Consider the following 23,052-nt stretch of genomic DNA (forward strand, 5'->3'; position numbering starts at 1 on the left):
TCACTGTCATCACGTCGTCGTGCTGATGGAACTCTTCCGTGAAGCTCTGCTAGAGCAGAGTTCATGGGACGTCATCGAGTTGAACGTGTGCCGAACTCGGAGGTGCCATACGTTCGGTACTTGGATCGGTCGGATCGTTAAGACGTACGACTACATCAACCGCGTTCTCATAACACTTCCGCTTATGGTCTACGAGGGTACGTGGACGATACTCTTCCCTCTCGTTGCTATGCATCACCATGATCTTCCATGTGTGTAGGAATTTTTTTGAAATTACTACGTTCCCCAACACCGGTTCTAAGCCGTAAAGCATGGTGCACTAAACTGTCAAGTAGTCATCATACCGAGCTTTGCCAAACATTCATAACGTCTGCATCTGCTCCTGCAATAGGTCTGTCACCTAGCGGTGCATCAAGGACATAATTCTTCTGTGCAGTAATGAGGATAATCCTCAGATCACGGACCTAGTCCGCATCATTGCTACTATCATCTTTCAACTTAGTTTTCTCTAGGAACATATAAAAAATAAAACAGGGAGGCTATAGCGAGCTATTGATCTACAACATAGATATGCAAAAATTATCAAGACTAAGTTCATGATAAATTAAAGTTCAATTAATCATACTCCTTAAGAACTCCCAGTGAGATAGACATCCCTCTATTCATCTAAATGATCACATGATCCATGTCAACTAAACCATGTTCGATCATCACATGAGATGGAGTAGTTTTCAATGGTGAACATCACTATGTTGATCGTATCTACTATATGATTCACGCTCGACCTTTCGGTCTCAGTGGTCCGAGGCCATATCTGCATATGCTAGGCTCGTCAAGTTTAACCCAAGTATTCTACATGTGTAAAACTGGCTTGCACCCGTTGTATGTGAACGTAGAGCTTATCACACCCGATCATCACATGGTGTCTCAGCACGAAGAACCGTCGCAATGGTGCATACATAGGGAGAACACTTATACCTTGAAATTTAGTGAGGGATCATCTTATAATGATACCGTCGTACTATGCAAAATAAGATGCATAAAGGATAAACATCACATGCAATCAAAATAAGTGATATGATATGGCCATCATCATCTTGTGCCTTTGATCTCCATCTCCAAAGCACCGTCATGATCACCATCATCACCGGCTTGACACCTTGATCTCCATCGTAGCATCGTTGTCGTCTCGCCAACTATTACTTCTATGACTATAGCTACCGCTTAGAGAAAAAGTAAAGCAATTACATGGCGATTGTATTTCATACAATAAAGCAACATCCATATGGCTCCTGCCAGTTGCCGATAACTGTTACAAAACATGATCATCTCATACAACAATTTATATATCATCACGTCTTGACCATATCACATCACCACATGCCCTGCAAAAACAAGTTAGACGTCCTCTAGTTTGTTGTTGCAAGTTTTATGATGTGAACTGGGACCCGATCTTTCGATGAGAGAGGATAACTACGATTTTGGGTGGGACTTGACCCTCACGATCCGGCTACCAACCGTACAGGAAGAACCGTACACGACTGATATCCACGGCAATCGCTGAACCAACTCCACGGCGTTATCGACCGAGCCAACGGCGCGATCGACCTATCCACGAAGGATTTTTCCTGCAAGCAAATCGAAGAACATGAAAGAAAATAATAGCCAAGCAATCTCAAAATTGGGAATATGCTAGATGGGATTAATCTCACAAGATGGGGTTCCGATAGGATGTCTTGACGGTCGCACTAGCCGCTACGAGCGAAGACAAATAAAAGTAGCAATAGCTAAACTTCTCTAAACAAAACCCGAGTCTAAACACTAACCTAGACTAGCTATTTATTGAAGGAGTACAGACACGGACGAGTACGTAGACGTGTTCCACTCGGTCTGCTCATCGAAGGAAATTGTCCATGAGTTGGACAAAGGCCGAAGCTGCAGGCCCTGACACGTGAGGAGACTTGGCGCAACCCACAATCCCATGGCCCACATTGCTGGTATTGATTAATGGTTTCAAATCAGAAGTCCTTTGCTCCTTATGCACTCCACGTGACATCAGTGATGGATGGGATGGTTCGGTGGGCATGCATGCAAGGATGATGGAACGCATGCATGCAAGGATTACTCCATCTGGTTTTAAAACAAAGTATTTCCTAGCTTCTTTCATTCTTTTATTCCTGGGTACAAGTAAATTGCAACGTGAGTGTAATATCATATTTCTGTTAGTTAAATAATATGTCCAAAGGAACGAAAGTACCTGGTTAATAATTTTCCGTGTAATATTTGTAGACGTTTCTATGATAGTCATGTGCACATCATCCTCCCTTTCTTGAAAACAAAGCCGTCCTCAGCTTTCATTTACCTGGAACACATCATAGAGCAAATAAAAATATATGCAACATATATAGGCCGTTCCAAAGGCGTAAGCTCATGAGGATGAAATAAATTTGTTATAGCATCATTAGGAATATGATGAAAAGTTTGATCCCACACAAAGTCTATGTATGAATTATGGGGATGCAAACTAACTAAATGGGTACACTGTATATCCAGATCACAAGTTGGGACACTCAACGGAAACATTTCAGAATTGACAGCAAGCATAGTGTGCATAGTATGATCCGTTGATTTAGCTTTTTCATCATTTACTATTTCATCAGGGTCATAGGAAGAAAGTTGATGGTTTTTCCTTCAAACACAAGAGTATACGAATTTGTTCTGCCATGATGAGTAACACTATTATCATATTGCCAAGGTCGACCTAATAATAAAGAACAAGCTTGCATAGGTACAACATCACAGTCAATGTAATCACGATATGAACCAAGTGTAAATTGTACTCGCACACGACGTATTACCTTCAACTTACCACAGTCGTTGAACCATTGGATGTAATATGGATGGGGGTGTCTCGTAGTGGTGAGGCAAAGTTTCTCAACCATCTCTATACTCGCCAAATTATTGCAGCTTCCACCATCAATGATCACACGAACTGAATGCCCCTTGACAACAAACTTAGTTTGAAAAAGATTATGGCGTTGAGGCATCTCAGTATGCCCCACCTGGGCACTAAGTACTCGCATGGTTACAAGACTTGGGTACTGATCGGCCATCTCAGCATTAATATGTATCTCCTCTGTGTCATGCTCCTTAATGTCACCTGCATTATTAGTGGCAAGCATAGCGCGTGTATCTTCATCCAAATCACTAGCAGAGGAGTACTCACCGTCTTCCCGCACAATGAATGTTCGTTTATTTGGGAAGTCCTTCATCAAGTGCCCGCCACCTTTGCATATATGACACTTCATGTCCCTTGTGCGTCCAGACGAAGTGGTGGGTGCTAGAGAAATTGCTTTCGAAGCCTCGGATGATTGTGGAGCTGATTTTGAACTTGATGGGTGTGTACCATTGTTAGTGGACGAAACAGTAGAAGAGGGTGTCCATGATGAGCGACGACCTACAGAAAAGTTACCTCATCCCATGTTGTGTCGTCCGTGTACTTCCCTTTCAGCTTTACAAGCAAAATGAAACAAACGAGTAATAGAATTGTACTCCTTATAGTCCAATATATCCTGAATATCACGATTCAAACCACCTAAAAATCTAGCCATCATAGCATCATCGGTTTCAACTAATCCACATCGCACTAAGCCAGTTTGCAATTCTTGATAATAATCCTCTACATAGCTGCTACCTTGTTTTAAACGTTGCAATTCATTTAGTTTATCACGAGCATAATATGAAGGAACATAACGCTGTTGCATAGCTCGTTTTAAAGCATCCCAAGTAGTAGGTATATTATTTGCATTAATACGACAATAATCACTCCACCACATGGAAGCAAAGTTTGTAAATTCACTAGTGGCTGCCCTAACTCTTTGGTTCTCAGGAATATCATGACATGCAAATTTTTGTTCAACAGAAAGTTCCCAGTCAAGATAAACATCTGGATTATATTTACCATTGAAAGCAGGCATAGTAAATTTGATTTTGGCACTAGAGTGTTCATAATCTCTAACATCATACCTGGTTTGACCTCGTGCCATACCATGACGGTTGAAACGTAGTTGTCGATGAGCACGGTCATTGTGGTGATTGACCATTTGGTCGTCTTCGGTGTCACCAGAATAATCCTCATAGTTGTCCCCATGTTACTCGACGCGGGGAGGAATTTGTTGGTGCTGGTTTATGGTGGCGGCATCAGTGGCAGTAGCTGGGTGTTGTGGATGACCCATGGGCACACGCCGAGCTCGCGAAATAGCGCCGCCACCTGTGGAGTTGCGAGGATCAGCATTGTTGTTGATGGGGGGTGCAGTCCGCAACTCGTCAAGACGTGACAAGATGTCCTTTAGCTGTGTGTTTGCAACACCCTGTGCATCCTCTATGGCCTTGAGCCTTTCTTCGGTCGCAATCTGAGCACCCTCAAGTTGGGCAAGACGCTCGCTAGTGACTTTCACATCCGCGGTGAGACCCTCAAGTGTGGGCTGATCCTATGCCATTGTTAGCGAAATAGAAAAAAAACAATGTATAATCCCTATCAACTAACAGGATGTGGTGGACAAAATTCGCTCACACTCAAACTTAGTATCAAATTCTTACTTGTTCTTACCAATGCAACAGGTGGTGATCGACGCGTTGGTGTTGGCTTCAAACGACCGATGAAGATTGGATGGAGCGATAACCAGGAATCAGTAGTGTCGGGACCTGTACTTATTGGTAGGAAAAAGTGTAGCTTGGCAAAGGTTTCTCAACTCACAATATCAGTGGCACAATTTAGCAAAAAGCAATGCAAGTTGAATAATTGCTCAAACTTCTAACTAGTGCTGGCAGTCGACTAGCAAGAGATAAAACAATCTAAACCCAGATACTGAATCAAATGAGTGGAAGCTGATGAAAATATGAATGCTCTAAATAGCTAGATATAAGTGAGGTATAAATGGCAGTATATGGAAACCTAAAGCAGAAAAAAATGTCCAGCGGATATCACGTAGATGAACAAAGTAAATGTTCTGGACAGTAAGAGATATTCCAAAAGATGCTAACTGGCCTTCTCTGGGGTTTTTTCTTACTGTTCCTTCTCTGTTTTTTTTTCACTGTTTTTTCTATTTTTTCACTATCTTTTTTTTCTTACTTTTCTCTTTCTTTTTCCTTTGACCAAGCTGGTTACCAACGTGTATACACACGTATCAAGAGAACAGGAGAAAAGAAAACGTACAAACTCAAGTGCTACCAAAAGCTACAAGATCGTGTACTACTTGAGATCAGATATTGATGGAACGATGTGGCCAGATAACTCCAAACAGTGATCGAGTAGCAGCGCACTATGACAGACACAATGGCGTGGTCTAGCAGACACAGGTGGGCTGGTGTCTGATGTCAAGCGTAGATGCAAGACGGCATACGCGGCAGACAGGTGCAAGACGCGTACGGCCGGCAAAGAAAGAAAAACTTCTACGTGAGGGAAACGGCGGACGAGAAGGATGCGAACTCAGACTGCACGTAAGAATCGGCAAAACAGTAACAATCCGGTGCAATCTTGTTGTGTTTTTTCTGCTGAGTGGAAGGGATTTCTTTAGGGTGGACAAAAACCAGATCGATCTAGTAGATAATTTTCTCTCGGACTAATCTAGACCAGCACTAGTATTAGATGAATGCAACCAAAAATTCAACTACACAAATACTAGATGCAAAAATTTCTAAAGGCTAAAAAGATAGGTGCAGCTGATGAACTAATCTAGTTTTTTTGGCTTTTTGTGGGTTGTAGGACTAAAATCAATCTAATCTAATAAAACTATAAATCTCTCACCGATGAAGCTGAAAACTGATACCACTTGATGTGAACTGGGACCCGATCTTTCGATGAGAGAGGATAAGTATGATTTTGGGTGGGACTTGACCCTCACGATCCGGCTACCAACCGTACAGGAAGAACCATACACGACTGATATCCACGGCAATCGCTGAACCAACTCCGCGGCGTTATTGACTGAGCCAACGGCGCGATAGACCTATCCACGAAGGATTTTTCCTGCAAGCAAATCGAAGAACATGCAAGAAAATAATAGCCAAGCAATCTCAAAATTGGGAATATGCTAGATGGGATTAATCTCACAAGATGGGGTTCCGATAGGATGTCTTGACGATCGCACTAGCCGCTACGAGCGAAGACAAATAAAAGTAGCAATAGCTAAACTTCTCTAAAAAAACCCAAGTCTAAACCCTAACCTAGACTAGCTATTTATTGAAGGAGTACAGACACGGACGAGTATGTAGACGTGTTCCACCCGGTCTGCTGATCGAAGGAAATTGTCCACGAGTTGGACAAAGGCCGAAGCTGCAGGCCCTGGCACGTGAGGAGACTTGGCGCAGCCCACAATCCCATGGCCCACATCGCTGGTATTGATTAATGGTTTCAAATCAGAAGTCCTTTGCTCCTTATGCACTCCACGTGACATCAGTGATGGATGGTATGGTTCGGTAGGCATGCATGCAAGGATGATGGAACACATGCATGCAAGGATTACTCCATCTGGTTTTAAAAGAAAGTATTTCCTAGCTTCTTCCGTTCTTTTATTCCTGGGTACAAGTAAATTGCAACGTGAGTGTAATATCATATTTCTGTTAGTTAAATAATATGTCCAAAGGAACAAAAGTACCTGGTTAATAATTTTTCGTGTAATATTTGTAGACGTTTCTATGATAGTCATGTGCACATCATTTTACATGGCTGCTACGGGCTTAGCAAGAACCGTTCTTACCTACGCATCAAAAACCACAACGCGGTATAGTGATTGCTTTTTGATCTTCAGAAAGAACCCTGTTCATTGAATCCAATTCAGCTAAAGTTGGAGAAACTAACACCCGCCAGCCACCCGTGTGCAAAGCACGTCGGTAGAACCAGTCTCATGAATGCGGTCATGTAATGTCGGTTCGGGCCGCTTCATCCAACAATACTGCCGAATCAAGAAACAACTAGTGAGGGCAAGCAATATGTATATACCCACGCCCACAACTCCTTTGTGTTCTACTTGTGCATATAACATCTACGCATAGACCTGGCTCTGATACCACTATTGGGAACATAGCATGCAATTTCAAAAACAATCCTACGCTCACGCAAGATCTATCTAGGAGATGCAGAGCAACGAGAGGGGAGAGTGTGTCTACATACCCTCATAGAGCGAAAGCGGAAGCGTTTGACAATGCGGTTGATGTAGTCGTACACCTTCACGATCCGTCCCAATCAATTACCGAACGTACGACACCTCCGCGTTTAGCACACGTTCAGCTCGATGACGTCCTCGCCTTCTTGATCCAGCAAGACAGTCGAAGTAGTAGATGAGTTCCGGCAGCACGAAGGCGTGGAGACGGTGTTGGTGAAGAACAATCTCCGCAGGGCTTCACCAAGCACTACAGAAACTATGACAGAGGATAAACTAGATAGGACGGGGTTGTCGGCAAACGGCTTGGTGATTCTTGATCTCTCTTGGGTGCTAGCCCTACCCCTCTATTTATATGTTGAGCCCTGAGGTCGATCCTTGGAGTAAAAGCCTCCTCGAAGTCGGTTTTGCCCGAAAGGCAAGAGTCCCACTCAGACTCCAGGACCAAATGCCACAATCCTTGGCATGTGGCCCGGATGCCATGGGCCTCGGCGTCTGGCCCAGGGCTAGACGCCAGGGTCTCCGACATTTGGCCTCTGACCTCCGCAAAACTATCTTTTGCACCGGCCTATAGCCGCATGGGCCTGACCCCTTGGCCTAACCATATCATCCGATATATGAATCTTTACCTCCGGACCATTCTGGAGCTCCTTGTCATGTCCGTGATCTCATCCAGGACTCCGAACAACATTCGGTCACCAACATACATAAATCATATAATACTATATCGTCAACGAATGTTTAAGCGTGCGGACCCTACGGGTTCGAGAACTATGTAGACATGACCGAGACACCTCTCTGGTCAATAACCAATATCAGAACCTGGATGCCCATATTGGCTCCTACATATTCTACGAAGATCTTTATCGGTCGAACCGCATAACAACATACGTTGTTCCCTTTGTCATCGGTATGTTACTTGCCCGAGATTTGATCGTCGGTATCCTCATACCTAGTTTCTACCTCTTGAGCACTACGCTGGTTTTCCCTTGAATAGGAAAGGGTGATGCAATAAAGCAACGTAAGTATTTCCCTTAGTTTTTGAGAACCAAAGTATCAATCCAGTAGGAGACCACGCGTGAGTCACCTCGTCCTACACAAACAAATAAGAACCTCGCAACCAACGCGATAAAGGGGTTGTCAATCCCTTCACGGCCACTTGCAAGAGTGAGATCTGATATAGATGATAATAGTAAGATAAATATTTTTGGTATTTTTATGATAAATATTGAAAGTAAAGATTGCAAAATAAAGTAGATTGGAAACTTGTATGATGGAGAATAGACCCGAGGGCCATAGGTTTCACTAGTGGCTTCTCTCAAGATAGCATAAGTATTACGGTGGGTCAAAAAATTACTGTCGAGCAATTGATAGAAAAGCGAATAATTATGAGAATATCTAGGCATGATCATGTATATAGGCATCACATCCGTGACAAGTAGACCGAAACGATTCTACATCTACTACTATTACTCCACACATCGACCGCTATCCAGCATGCATCTAGAGTATTAAGTTCATAAGAACAGAGTAACGCCTTAAGCAAGATGACAAGATGTAGAGGGATAAACTCATGCAATATGATATAAACCCCATCTTTTATCCTCGATGGCAACAATACAAGACGTGTCGTTTCCCTTTCTGTCACTGGGATCGAGCACCGCAAGATTGAACCCAAAGCTAAGCACTTCTCCCATTGCAAGAAAGATCAATCTAGTAGGCTAGACCAAACTGATAATTCGAAGAGACTTGCAAAGATAAACCAATCATATATAAAATAATTCAGAGAAGATTCAAATATTGTTCATAGATAAACTTGATCATAAACCCACAATTCATCGGATCTCGACAAACAAACCGCAAAAGAAGATTACATCGAATAGATCTCCAAGAGAATCAAGGAGAATTTTGTATTGAGATCCAAAGAGAGCGAAGAAGCCATCTAGCTACTAGCTATGGACCCGAAGGTCTGAAGTAAACTACTCACACATCATCGGAGGGGCCATGGAGTTGATGTAGAGGCCCTCCGTGATCAATGCCCCCTCCGGCGGAGCTCCGAAAAAGGCCCCAAGATGGGATCTCTTGGGTACAGAAGGTTGCGGTGGTGGAATTAGCTTTTTGTGGTGCTCCAGGATGTTTGCGGGGTACGTAGATATATATAGGAGGAAAAAGTAGGTTGGTGGAGCAACAAGGGGCCCACGAGGGTGGAGGGCGCGCCCGGGGGGTGGGCGCGCCCCCTGCCTCGTGGCCTCCTCGATTGTTTCTTGAAGTCCACTCCAAGTCTCCTGGATCATGTTTGTTCCAAAAATAACGCTCCCGAAGGTTTCATTCTGTTTGGACTCCGTTTGATATTCCTTTTCGGCGAAACACTAAAATAGGCAAAAAACAGCAATTTGGGTTGGGCCTCCGGCTAATAGGTTAGTCCCAAAAATAATATAAAAGTGTAAAATAAAGCCCATTAACATCCAAAACAAATAATATAATAGCATGGAACAATCAAAAATTATAGATATGTTGGAGACATATCACTAGGTCAATCTCGTTACCGGCAAGTCTCTTTACTAGTTTCGTAATGCATCATCCCGCAACTAACTCATTAGTCACATTGCTTGCAAGGCTTTATAGTGATGATTGAAAGTGCGTTATATCGACTAGAGGGGGGTGAATAAGTGATTTTATGAATTCTTCACTAAGGAATTTCAGGGTGAGGAAATTCCTGAGTGAAGAACTACTTGTAGCGGAATAAGTACTCAGAAGTAAACATAATAGAGCATGAGCATAGTCTTCATGATGAAAAGAAAACAAGCACAGAGTACAGAAAGCGTAAACACAGGATAACACAGGATGAAGACAAACAGACTAAAGAAATTGAGCTGAGGAAATAGAGAAAGTCTTCAGCCGAAGTCTTCAAACAGATATGAACAAGCACACAACACAGAAATGAGGAAATGGAAGAGTTGAGGAAATGGAACCAGTTAGCTTGGTGAAGATAATGATTTGGTAGACCAGTTCAAACTGTTGTGATAGTTGTACATCTAGTTAGGGCGGCTAGGTATTTAAACCTGAGGACACACACTCCTGGACACCCAGTCCTGAACACGCAGCTCAGAACACTCAGTCCTCACCGTATTCCCCTTGAGCTAAGGTCACATAGACCTCGCCCAATCACTCATGCTAAGTCTTCAGGTGACTTCCAAACCTTCACAGACTCGGTCACTCGGCGATCCACAATTTCCTCTTGGATGCTCTAGACCATGACGCCAAACCGTCTGGAAGATGCACAATCTTCAAAGGTAACAAGCGTCAGATGCACGTAGGATCAATCTCTTCAGTGATGCTCAATCACTTTGGCTTTGTAGGTGTTTGGGTTTGGGTTTTCCTCACTTGATGATTTTCACTCAAAGTCCTCGGATGATGGGATGCTCTCAAATGACAAGTGTATGTTTCTCTCGGAGCAGCCAACCAGCTAGTGGTTGTAGGGGGTGGCTATTTATAGCCTAGGGAGTAGCCCGACATGATAAGGCATAAATGCCCTTCAATGATATGACCGTTAGGTGGGTAGATATTTTGGGACAACTTGCACATAGCATAGCAACGGTCGAAATTTTGAGTATCAAATTCCTCAGGGCTATCATGTTCCTCACTGTGTAGGCAATCCGCACTGGCGAATTCCTAACTCCTCAGTCGGAACAAATTCCTTAGAGATCAGAAGAACTTCGTCTCTGTCACTGAAGAAATTGACTGAGCTGTATGAGATTTCCAATGGCTTCACTCAAAGGGATTGGTAGGTGTAGGATTTGAGTTGAGCATCACTTGGAAATTTTTCCTTAGTATTTCCTCGACCCCCTTTAACAGTACGGTGTTTCCTATGACTCAAGAAGGAGAAAAAGAAACTATGAAAACAAAAGTCTTCACGCTTCATGTTCCTCGAATAAATACCAAGTCTTCGGGATTACACCAATTTCTTCACTTTCAAAGTCTTTAGAAAGTCTTCAGAAATCCAAAGTCTTCAGTCAAAGAACTTCATTTTTAGGGGTCGACTTTCTCTGTATATATCAAACTCCTCATAGACTTATAGACCTATGTACACTCACAAACGCATTAGTCCCTTAACCTATAAGTATTCAACACACCAAAATCACTAAGGGGCACTAGATGCACTTACAACCTCCCCCTTTTTGGTGATTGATGACAATATAGGTTAAGTTTTCAATGGGGATAAACATATGAAGTGTAAATACTAAAATTGAGGAATTTGATTGCAAGATATAGAAGAACTCCCCCTGAAGATGTGCATAGTGAGGAATTTGCTTTTGAAGCAATGCACACTTTGAAGAGTAGAATCATGGAGATCTCCCCCTATATCTTGTAATTCATACACGCATTTAACATATAATATGAAGAATTTGAAATGCATGACGAAATATGGTGATGGATGTAATTCAGCATGCATGCATTAATATTAATGAGGAATAAGCATGCAGAAAACTCAGCAAAAGTATCATACCACCATAGAGTTTAAGATTACAACTCGATCCAGCAAAGTCTTCAAAAGAACGAGAGTTGTAACTTAGAAAAAACGCCCATATAGGTACACCCGCTTGAAGACTAACTCAAATTTCTCCCCCTTTGTCATTGAATGACCAAAAGGATCGAAAATGAGGACTAACACCCCTGAAGAATATCAAGTTGATGGAGGAGCACCAGCGTTGTTGGGGTCATTTGTCGTTGTAGGGTCTGCCGCAGTGTCGTCCAAGTCTTCATACTCGTCGGTGTCACGGGATGAAGAATATGAGCTGGCCACCAAGGTAGGAACTTTGACCTTCTTGAATTTCTTCGGAGGAGGTACAGACCAGTCAAAGTTCTCCTTGAGACCCATTTGCTTCAGATCTTCTTCACCATATAGATGTGATAAGACATCCCAGGTGCGACCGAAAACTTCATGGAGGTAGTAATGGTTTTTCTTCACTGCATTATGTGTAGCAGTCATGTTGTGAAGAATTGAACCAAACTGACGCTTAACCCATTTATGGTTGTGATCCACCTTCTGGTGAAAACTAAGAAGCAGCTCACGGTCAGTCATCACCCTGGGAGCTGTGGCTTGAGGATTTGACTTGGATACATTTGCAGCAGAGTCATGAGTGGCAGAGTCATCATTGGTGGAATAAGATTCAGCTTTGTGAAACTGACCATCCAATGGACGAATGCCTTCATTAATGACAATAGGTGCCTTGTCCTTTTCATCAGTTGAAGTAAAAGTCTGCATGAGGACTTCAATCGGGGGCAGGTAGCTGAGGTGATTCTGAAAATCAGCCTTGTAGTTGTGTGAAGACCTTGTTCTGAGGAATCTCATAATCCAAGGAGTATAAGTCTTCAACTCAAATATAGAGAGAGAAACATTTGCTAGAGTCCTCATGAAGAAATCATAGTAATTGACAGGAATGCTATGAATGATGTTGAATAGCAGATTCTTCATGATGCCAACTATTTCCTCATCAGATGAGTCATGGCCTTTGATAGGACTCATTGTCCTCGTCAGAATGTGATAGACTGTCCTGGGCACATAGAGTAAGTCCTTCACAAGGAATTTGGTCCTTGGGGCTTGGCTGGGCTTCAGAGGCTTCATTAGAACTTGCATGTAATGAGCAGTGAGTTCAGGTTCTTGGTACAGGCAGCGAGCTCCTTCACTGGGTGGACTGCTTGGAAGGGTGTGAAGTAATTCAGAGGCTAGTGCCTTATAATGAGTGTTATCGGTCATCCAGTCCAAGACCCAGGTGTTGATATCTTCAGGATCACCTGTGATGTGCAATGTTGCGTAGAACTGAAGAATAAGCTCTTCATTCCAATCAACAATGTTAGACCAAAAGTTGAGGAGGCCCGCATCATGAAGCACACCGAGGACAGGAGAGAAACAAGGCAACGATTCCATGTCCACGTGAGGAATATGCTCATGGTAGAAGATTTTGTCCTTGTTGAAAACCGGTGAAGAATAGAAGTTGGCCTCGCTGGCAGTCCAGAAACGCTTCCTCCTTAGACGAGCAGAGTCATAAGGGTTGTAGTCAGTGAAGAATACATGCTCGCCAAAGAAGTCATCAGCCTTAAATTTTTGCTTCTTCGAGAAGGGATCCTTTGGCTTGGGGTGAGTAGTGTCAGCCAATTGCATCACAACCTCAGGGATCTCGATCTCAGGTTCCACAGGCTGAGGATTTTTAGCTTCTTCTTCAGTGACAGCCTGGGACTTCAATTCTTCATTTATAGTCTCTTCAGCACTAGTGGCTGGAATTTCTTCATGGAAAGATGGTGTGGCACGAGGTTCTTCAGATCCCATTTGAACTTCAATGGTTACAGGGGACTGAGGAATTTTTTGAAGGGGTGTGAACAGAGGAGAATTGGGGTGTTGACTTTCCCAAAAGTCATCATTCATCACTGGAGTTATGCATCCAATGTCCACATCTTCTTCTTCATCCATTTCTTCAACGATGGCCTCTTCAACAGTGAACTGAGGCATGGGCGATGAGATTATTGCGGTTGAAGGGATTTCATCCACTTCAATTTCTTCATCCAACTGCTCTGACGAAGCAGCAGAAGGAATGTCATCATCTAATCCGCTTGGGATCACGTATTCTTCATCAAAAGGAACAAGGTCCTTTGATGGCATAGATGAGACAGGAATAGCATCAATTAGATTGTCATAGGAATTTGTCAGTGGCTTCATTTTCTTCAAAGCTGAAAAATCTGATGCAGTTGATGCCTTCCTTTTCTTCACAGTTGCACGCTCTGCAGCCTTGGTCTTCTTCACATATGATGCAGATGGAAGGATAGGAGTTGGTGTAGGCGCGGGAGGAGCAGAGGAGTTTGGTCCAAGATTTTCAGGAACAATTGATATAGTTGCCCTGACTTCTTCATTTTCTTCAGGCGCAACACTAGTGGTTGCCCTAGCAATTTCTTTAGCAGCTGGAATGCAGTCATCAGCCCTGGAATTAGCATTTTCTTCAGCAGCCTGAGTGTCATTGGTGGTGCTGGCATTTTCTTCAGTAGGCTGAGCAGATGCTGCAGCCTGGGGAATTTCTTGTTGCGTTTGGGCAGCAACAGTGGAGGTGAAGTTGTCAGCGAGTCTCACAAAATGAACCTTGGCTCCCAGCCAATCAGCGTGGTATGTGTCAAATTCATCACTGAGTTTCTTGATCTCAGACTGCATAGTGACAAGTTCTTCAGTTGTCATAGAGACAATGTTTTTCTTTAGGAGGCACTCCTTTTGTACTGCGCTTTCTTGATCTGCCTGGCCTTTTCAAATTTCCATTTCAGTTCCTGAATGAAGTGAGTCAACATATGACTTTGGCCAGGTGTCAACTTGAAATCAGGCATGGGAGTGTTGGGGTCCTTGTGCCAGAGATCAATGTAATCAAGGATCAACTTTGGATCCAAAAGCAGAGGCACACTTGTGCCTTTGGCTCTAGCGGCCCTGACTTGCCTGTCCCTGATGATTTCAGCAAGTTCTTCATCATTAGCTTCATCTTCATTAGACGGCACTTGAAAAGCGACATGCTTCTTTTAAGGACTTGGTCGAGAGCCTCGTCCAACAGCTGCCTTAGTCTTCAGTAGAGTGGGGCCAGTTGAAGAATGCAGTGGAGCAGAAGAACTTGCAGAGGCGCCTGAGGCAATAGAGATGCATGTTGTCCTTTGTCACGAGGCAAGATGCGTAGGTGTTGAGGACTTTGACGGAGGAGCTGAGGACTTTGAAGGAGCTGGTGTGGGTTGAGGAATAGGCCGTGAGGGCTTGCAAGAAACTGGTCGTGAGGGCATTGCTGAAGAACTTGGCCGTGAGGGCATTTGGGTAGAAGCACTTGGCTTATGAGTTGGCTTCTTTGGCATTGCCTTCTTGGGCTTACTTGTAGAGGCTTCAGCAGTGGCAGCAGCAGCAGCAAAGTCTTCATTAAATTTTCTCACTACTTCCCTAGCAACTCTGGCAAGCTTGGTCTGGCGCTTGGCCCATTCATCAGGATAATCCTCACCACGCTTGAGGCTGGTGGGATCAGCTACTTGGCCAGGTGCCAACGGAGGTCTTGGGCATGGAGGATTAAGAGCGAATTTCTTCATATACTTGGGAGTAACATATCTGTACTCCCTCCATTCCCGTGCCCATCTCCTCTCTATCCTTTGGATGCGCCCTTTGCGCTGATTTTTGTCCTCCTTGCCAAATTTGGCCTCATCAGGAGTGCAATAATCCTTGTATATATCCTCAGGGGTTTCAAACGCAGTGTTGACCTCAGGCCTCTTTCCTCCCTTCTGTGGTTTCACAGCCATCTGCCATATTCTTCAGCTGAGGGTTTTGAACGATTGAGTTCTCTGAAGAGGTATGCAACTTTTCTTCGAGGAACACTGCAAATGAGTTAAGTTGATGAGAACCTAATGATTCAGTAGCGGACATGTGTACCTGTAAACAGATTATAGGTGCGAAGAATTTGGAGAGGTCATATGCATTCTCAGAAGTTTTTGCAAAAAGAACAAGTTTGAGGAAATTGACCAGATGAGTCTTGAAGAATTTCACTAAGCGTTCTTTGACTTAGGTTCCAGAGTTGTACAGATTTGAAAATCCACACAATTGAGGAATCTTGAAGAAAAATGTTGCTTAGAGAAACAAATCAAGAATAGATGATATGTGAGGTGTTTAATGTGTGAAGAGTTGAGGAATAAACATCTTTTTAAGATTTGAAGAAAACATCAGAATCAACAAGGGCAGTAAAAGGAACTTTTAATTACCCTTGACAAAGAACACGACGAACTAGGAAGTGTAGATTTGAAGCTCGTCAGTTCAGATCTTCCACGCCCTAACTTGGCTGAGGAAGACAGCTACAACGGCGGTAGAGTAAAGAAATCCGCGTACGGCGTGAGTACGGCGGCGACCAGGTCGAGGCAGTGAAGCTCTTCCTCACCGGCGATGATGGAAGTAGCGGCGGCGCTAGGGTTGAGGATCTCGAGTGAGGGAGTGAGAACGAGTGGAGTAAAAGTGAAGTGAGGAAGGGAGAGGGGTATTTATAACCGAAGTGAAAAACCATTCGCCCGAGGAACTAGGACGAACGTGCCCCTGACCTTTCTCATTCGCTTGACATGTGTCACCCGTGTATAGAGAGGTGACGATCATGCGAGATCATGGGTGAAAAGATAAACATCGCATAGAATGTGGAATGATTTGAGCGGCAAAGCCGAAAATTTAGAGAAGATAGGTTTTAAAGTTCCATTCGCAATTTTTTCAGCTGACAAGGACACAATGAAGATTTTGAACGATATTCAAATAGGACGCACATGAAGAATTTGTGAACATACTGGGTTGAGTTTAGCATAGAGGGGGAAGGGTCCGATCACATTCACTTAGCAGAACAAGCAACTCGAATAATTAGCAATAAGTGAATGCTATAGAGGACATAAACTCATATATATATATAGCCAATGAAGAAAAAACGACGGAAATAGTGAAGACAATGCAAAGTTGAAGAATTTGAACAACTAAGGAATTTCAACTTTTGGTGGTGGCGTGACCCACCGTGTTCGTTATGCAAAGCTCCAATCATTTCATAATTAAATTACGTTTATATTTCAAATAGTTACATTCATATTGATTCACTACGTAAAATTTGGCATAAGAAAATAAAAATATAGGTCATAAAATAAGAAAATTCGCAGTTTATGTGTATTTTACACTATGTTTTTATGTTTGTAATTTTACATAACATAAAATATTTTTTATGACGATTATATATTTTCTTACGGTCTCTTTATACGTTAGAAATAAGACAAAACTTACGGAACGTAAAATTATGGTGCATTTATGGCAAAATAGAGGGGGGTGAAGAATAACTATTCCTCACCCAGGGTGACGAATAGTCAATCCCTATATATATATATATATATATATATATATCTAATGAAGAAAAATGACGGAAATAGTGAAGACAATGCAAGTTGAAAAACAACTGGGGAAATTCAAAACTGATGAAAAACTCAAATTGAAGATTTTCAACTTTTGGTGGTGGCGTGACTCACCGTATAAGAATGATGATTTCAGACACAGCGTACGGGTTCTGAGAATTAAATTCTTCGTTAATTTCTTCACACTTAGAGTGTTATTCTTCATTGATTGAAGAAAAACGTTTCTTCATGTGTTACACATCTAAGTCATCAATTTTTTTGCATAAGTGTTAGGATGAGTGTCCTTTTCAAAGAACATTCGAAGATTCTAAGATATTTAGCTCACACCGCAACTTGCTAAATTTCTTCTCATCCAAGGGCTTAGTGAAGATATCGGCTAGCTGTTCTTCAGTCTTCACATGCTCAATAGAGATGTCGCCCTTCAACACATGATCACGAAGAAAATGATGATGAATCTGAATGTGCTTTGTCTTCGAGTGCTGAACTGGGTTATGAGCAATCTTGATGGCACTCTCATTGTCACAGTAGAGTGTCACATTCTTCACGTTGACGTCGTAGTCCTTGAGTGTTTGCCTCATCCATAGTAGTTGAGCACAGCAATGTACTCAGCTTCAGCAGTAGACAGTGATATGCAGTTCTGTTTCTTTGAGGACCAACAGACCAAGGATCGTCCGAGGAAATGGCATGTGCCAGATGTTGACTTGCGGTCCACACGATCACCAGCATAGTCAGAGTTTGAATATCCAATGACATCAAAAGCCGAGCCCTTGGGGTACCATAATCCAAGTGTTGGTGTGTGATCTAGATATCAAAGAATATGCTTCACAGCCTTATGGTGTGATTCCTTCGGTGTAGCTTGAAATCGGGCACACATGCAAACACTAAGCATAATATCTGGCCTAGATGCACATAAGTACAATAAAGAGCCAATCATGGGGCGGTATACCTTTTGATCAAAGTCAATGCCATTTTCATCAGTGCATAGATGACCATTTGTGGGCATTGGAATTTTGACGCCTTTGCAATCTTGCATGCCGAATTTCCTCAGTACATCCTTGAGGTATTTCTCCTGAGATATGAATATGCGATTGCACTGTTGACGAATCTGAAGACCTAAGAAGAATTTCAATTCTACCATCGTAGACATTTCATATTCTTCCCTCATCATATAACCAAATTCGTCAGCATAACGTTGGTCAGTACAGCCAAAGATAATATCATCAACATATATTTGGCACACAAATAGTTCACCATCATAAGATTTAGTGAAAAGAGTTTGGTCAAGTGAACCGGGTTTGAAGCCTTTCTTCATGAGGAATTCCTTCAAAGTATCATACCACGCCCGTGGGGCCTGCTTGAGACCATATAGGGCCTTATTGAGTCTGAAGACTTTGTCAGGATGCTTTGGATCTTTAAAACCTGGGGGTTGAGCAACATATACTTCTTCCTCAAGCTTACCATTGAGGAATGCACTTTTCACATCCATTTGATATAAAGTGATTTCATGATGGTTAGCATAAGCAAGTAATATGCGAGTTGCTTCAAGTCTAGCAACAGGTGCAAAAGTTCATCGAAATCTATTCCTTCAACCTGTGTGTAGCCTTGAGCTACAAGCCATGCCTTATTCCTCACAACAAGGCCATTTTCATCTTGCTTGTTGCGGTAGATCCACTGTGTGCTGATGATATTGTGCCTGCGAGTTTGACCAGTTCTCGGACGTTGTTGAGCTCGAATTGATGTAATTCCTCTTGCATAACTTGAATCCACTTAGGCTCCAGAAATGCTTCATCTACCTTAGTGGGCTCTGTGATAGAGATGAAAGCAAAGTGCCCACAAAAGTTAGATAAATGTGAAGCTCTTGAGTGTGTGAGAGGACCTGGAATGTTGATGACGCTGATGATTTTCTCAATTTGCACTTCATTTGCAATGCGAGCAAGAGCGGGTTGTCGTTGAGGAACTTGATCAGCATTTTCTTCAGCACCATTTTCCTCAAGTGTATCAGCATGACGTTCTTCATGTTCTGGAATGACTTCTTCAGTAGATTCTTTGGTAGGAATGACATCCTCTGTAGCCTTGAACTTGATAGATTCCTTAGGAGGTATTTCATCTGTCACGGGAGGTAGGTGCTCTCTTTGCAAGCCATTAGTTTCATTGAACCGCACATCTACAGTTTCAACAACCTTGTGATGACAGGTGTGGAAGACTCTGTAGGTGTGCGAGTCCTTACCATAACTGAGCATAAAACCTTCATGTGCTTTAGGTGCAAATTTAGAATTGTGATGAGGATCTCTAATCCAACATTTAGCACCGAAGACTTTGAAATAACTCACATTGGGTTTCTTGTCAGTGAGGAGTTCATATGCAGTCTTCTTGAAGAATTTGTGAAGATATACCCTATTGATGATGTGGCACGCAGTATCAATTGCCTCAGGCCCAAAGCGAGGAGGCATCTTGTACTCATCAAGCATAGTGCGGGCCATCTCAACAAGAGTCTTGTTCTTGCGCTCCACGACGCCATTTTGCTGAGGAGTATAAGGAGCAGATAACTCATATGTAATACCAAGTTTATCAAGATAGTCATCAAGACCAGTGTTATTGAACTCAGTTCCATTATCACTTCTGATGTGCTTGATCTTCACACCAAAGTTGGTTGAAGCCCTCGATGAAAATCGTTTGAAGACTTCCTGCACTTCAGTTTTGTAAGTGATGATATGGACCCATGTCTATTGAGAATAATCATCAACAATGACAAATCCATATAAGGATGCAACATTAGTAAATGTGGCATAGTGAGTAGGGCCAAAGAGATCCATGTGAAGTAATTCAAATAGTCAAGTAGTAGTCATGATAATCTTTGCTGGATGCTTGGCCTTGGTCATTTTTCCATCTTCACATGCTCCGCATAAGTGATCCTTGAGGAATTTGACATTTTCAATGCCAATGCCATGCTTCTTCTTCGCGAGCGTGTGAAAATTCCTCATGCCAGCATGACCAAGTCGATAATGCCATAGCCAGCCTTCTAAAGCTTTTGCAAGTAGACATGTAGCAGGTTGTGGTCCTCTAGTGAAATCAACAATATACAAATCTCCTCTCCTAAAGCCTTCGAAGACTTTGGAATTCTCAGCTTCCATGATCACAACACAACGATACTTGCCAAAGACAACAACCATATCAAGATCACAAAGCATTGAGACAGACATGAGGTTGAACCCTAAGGACTCGACAAGCATGACTTTGTCCATGTGTCGATCCTTTGAGATTGCAACTTTACCTAGACCCAATACCTTGCTTTTGCCTTTGTCAGCGTAGGTGATATGCTTTAAATGAGATGGAGATAAAGCAGTGTCCATCAATAAGCTCATGTCACCAGTCATGTGATTTGTACATCCACTATTGAGGACCCACTCAGTGGCTTTGGGTTGATCATCCCGCAGATGAATTATTGCAGCTTACGAATTCATATACTTCATCAATGAAGAATATGGTATTAAATTCATCGGATCAATTTCGTCAAGCAATAAAACAGATAAAGCGGTAGGAGGATGTGAGAAATGAAAATTCATTTCTTCATGATTAGCTTGCATCCTTTCAAGCAAATTCAGGTCTCCAGCAAATTCTTCAGACAATTAAGTTCGTCTGGAGACCTGACCCTGCATAAGAGGTTAGTTCTTTTTCTTCACCACCCACATCTGAAGGGGTGGCAAAGAGTTCATCATTTTGCGAGCTCCATAAGAGAAAGATGGCATAGATGACAATCCACTTCGTTTCACATAAGAGGGGTTAGTGTAAGCATAAGAGTAAGCAGAGAAATTCTTCGAGGACTTATGAACATAATGATTTGAAGAATAATGCACATATCCATAATCCTTAGTTCTTCCCTACGAAACAGACGGGTTAGCACGATGATGTTCACATGAGGACTTTGATCCTTTTGAGGAATTTGATCCATGTGAGGAGTTTGGTCAGTATGAGGACTTGGATCCATATGAAGAATTTGGTCCAGATGAAGAATTTGATCTAGGGTTCCTATTCTTCATAGGTGGTGTCATAATGACATTCACCTGAAGATTTTCAAGGCACCTTTTGGGAACCCAAATTTTCTTCATAGGAGGACCGTTCCTGTAGTTAGTGCCAACATATCTAGCAAATACTTCACCATTCTGATTTTTGAATAGTTTATAGTTGGAGTCAATTGACTCATCAGAAGAATATGAAGATTCACATGTAAAACCAGATAAAGTAGATGGATCCACTGAAGGTCCCTTTGCAGTAACCCATGAGGTTTTGGGATACTGCTCAGGTTTCCAGTAGGTCCCATCAGCATTGATTTTCCTCTCAAAGGTAATACCCTCTTTCCTAGGGTTCCTGTTGAGGATCTGCCTTTTAAGCACGTCACAAAGAGCCTGATGCCCTTTGAGGCTTTTGTACATGCCTGTCATATACAATTCCTTCAGCCCTACATCATCAGTGATACTAGCAATGTCCTCATATGAGGAATTAGTGATAGCAGAGGCAGTTGAAGAATTTTCAACAATGGAAGAATTTGAGCATTCACATGAAGAATTAGCAGTTTCACGTTCAATGCACTTCAAACATGGAGGAATAAATTCATCCTAAGTAGCGCTGATCTGTTGAGCAAGTAATGAATCGTGCTCCTTATGAAGATCTTCATAACTCACTCTTAACTGCTCAAGATCTTGCTTTCTTTGAAGAAATTCATAAGAAAGCTTCTCATGATCAAATAGGAGAGTGTTATGATGAGCTTGAAGGGTGTCAAACCTAGACTGAAGTCTCTGAAGACTATTAGCCAAAGCTTTCGACTGATCCATTTCTTCACCCAACATATCATCGCTTTTATCCAGCATGTTTTGAACTTTTTCCATAGCTCTTTGTTGTTTAGTGGCAAGGGAAGCAAGTTTGACATAACTGGGTCCAAATTCATCACCAGATTCATCATCACTTGACTCAGATAAGTAGCAATCAGTTACCTTGGCACCTTTTGCTAGAAGGCATGGTGCAGAGGATGATGATTCTGGATTGAAAGTCATAGCCTTGCGTGATTCCATGAATTCTTCGAACCAAGGTTCATGGTGAGATCGATGACCTTCATAGACCTCAGAGAGTCGGTCCCAGATGAGTTTCGCATGGTTGAGATGCATAACGTTCCTGAACTGATTTGTGAAAAGCTAGATCAGATGATGTGTTTCGCCATGAGGTTCAGAAGTGTGTATTTGTAAGTGCATCTAGTGCCCCTTAGTGATTTTGGTGTATTGAAGACTTATAGGTTAAGGGACTAATGTGTTTTTGAGTGTACACAAGTCTATAAGTCTATGAGGAGTTTGATATTTACAGAGACAGTCAACCCCTAAAAATGAAGTTCTTCGACTGAAGACTTTGGATTTCTGAAGACTATGGATTTCTGAAGACTTTAAAAGTGAAGAAATTGGTGCAATCCTGAAGACTTGGTATATTCATCCGAGGAACATGATGCGTGAAGACTTTTGTTTTCGTAGTTTCTTTTTCTCTTTCTTGAGTCATAGGAAACACCGTACTGTTAAAGGGGGTCGAGGAAATACTAAGGAAAAATTTCCAGGTGATGCTCAACTCAAAATCCTACACCTACCAATCCCTTTGAGTGAAGCCATTGGAAATCTCATACAGTTCAGTCATATTCTTCAGTGATAGAGACGAAGTTCTTCTGGTCTCTGAGTAATTTGTTCTCACTGAGGAGTTAGGAATTTGCCAGTGCGGATTACCTACATAGTGAGGAACATGATAGCCCTGAGGAATTTGATACTCAAATTTTTGACCGTTGCTGTGCTATGCGCCAGCTGTCCCAAAATATCTACCCACCTAACGGTCATATCATTGAAGGGCATTTATGTCTTATCATGTCGGGCTGCTCCCTAGGCTATAAATAGCCGCTCCCTACAACCACTAGCTGGTTGGCTGCTCCAAGAGAAAC

This window comes from Triticum aestivum, chromosome 3A (genome assembly GCF_018294505.1).
Source record: "Triticum aestivum cultivar Chinese Spring chromosome 3A, IWGSC CS RefSeq v2.1, whole genome shotgun sequence".
Lineage (NCBI taxonomy): Eukaryota > Viridiplantae > Streptophyta > Magnoliopsida > Poales > Poaceae > Triticum > Triticum aestivum.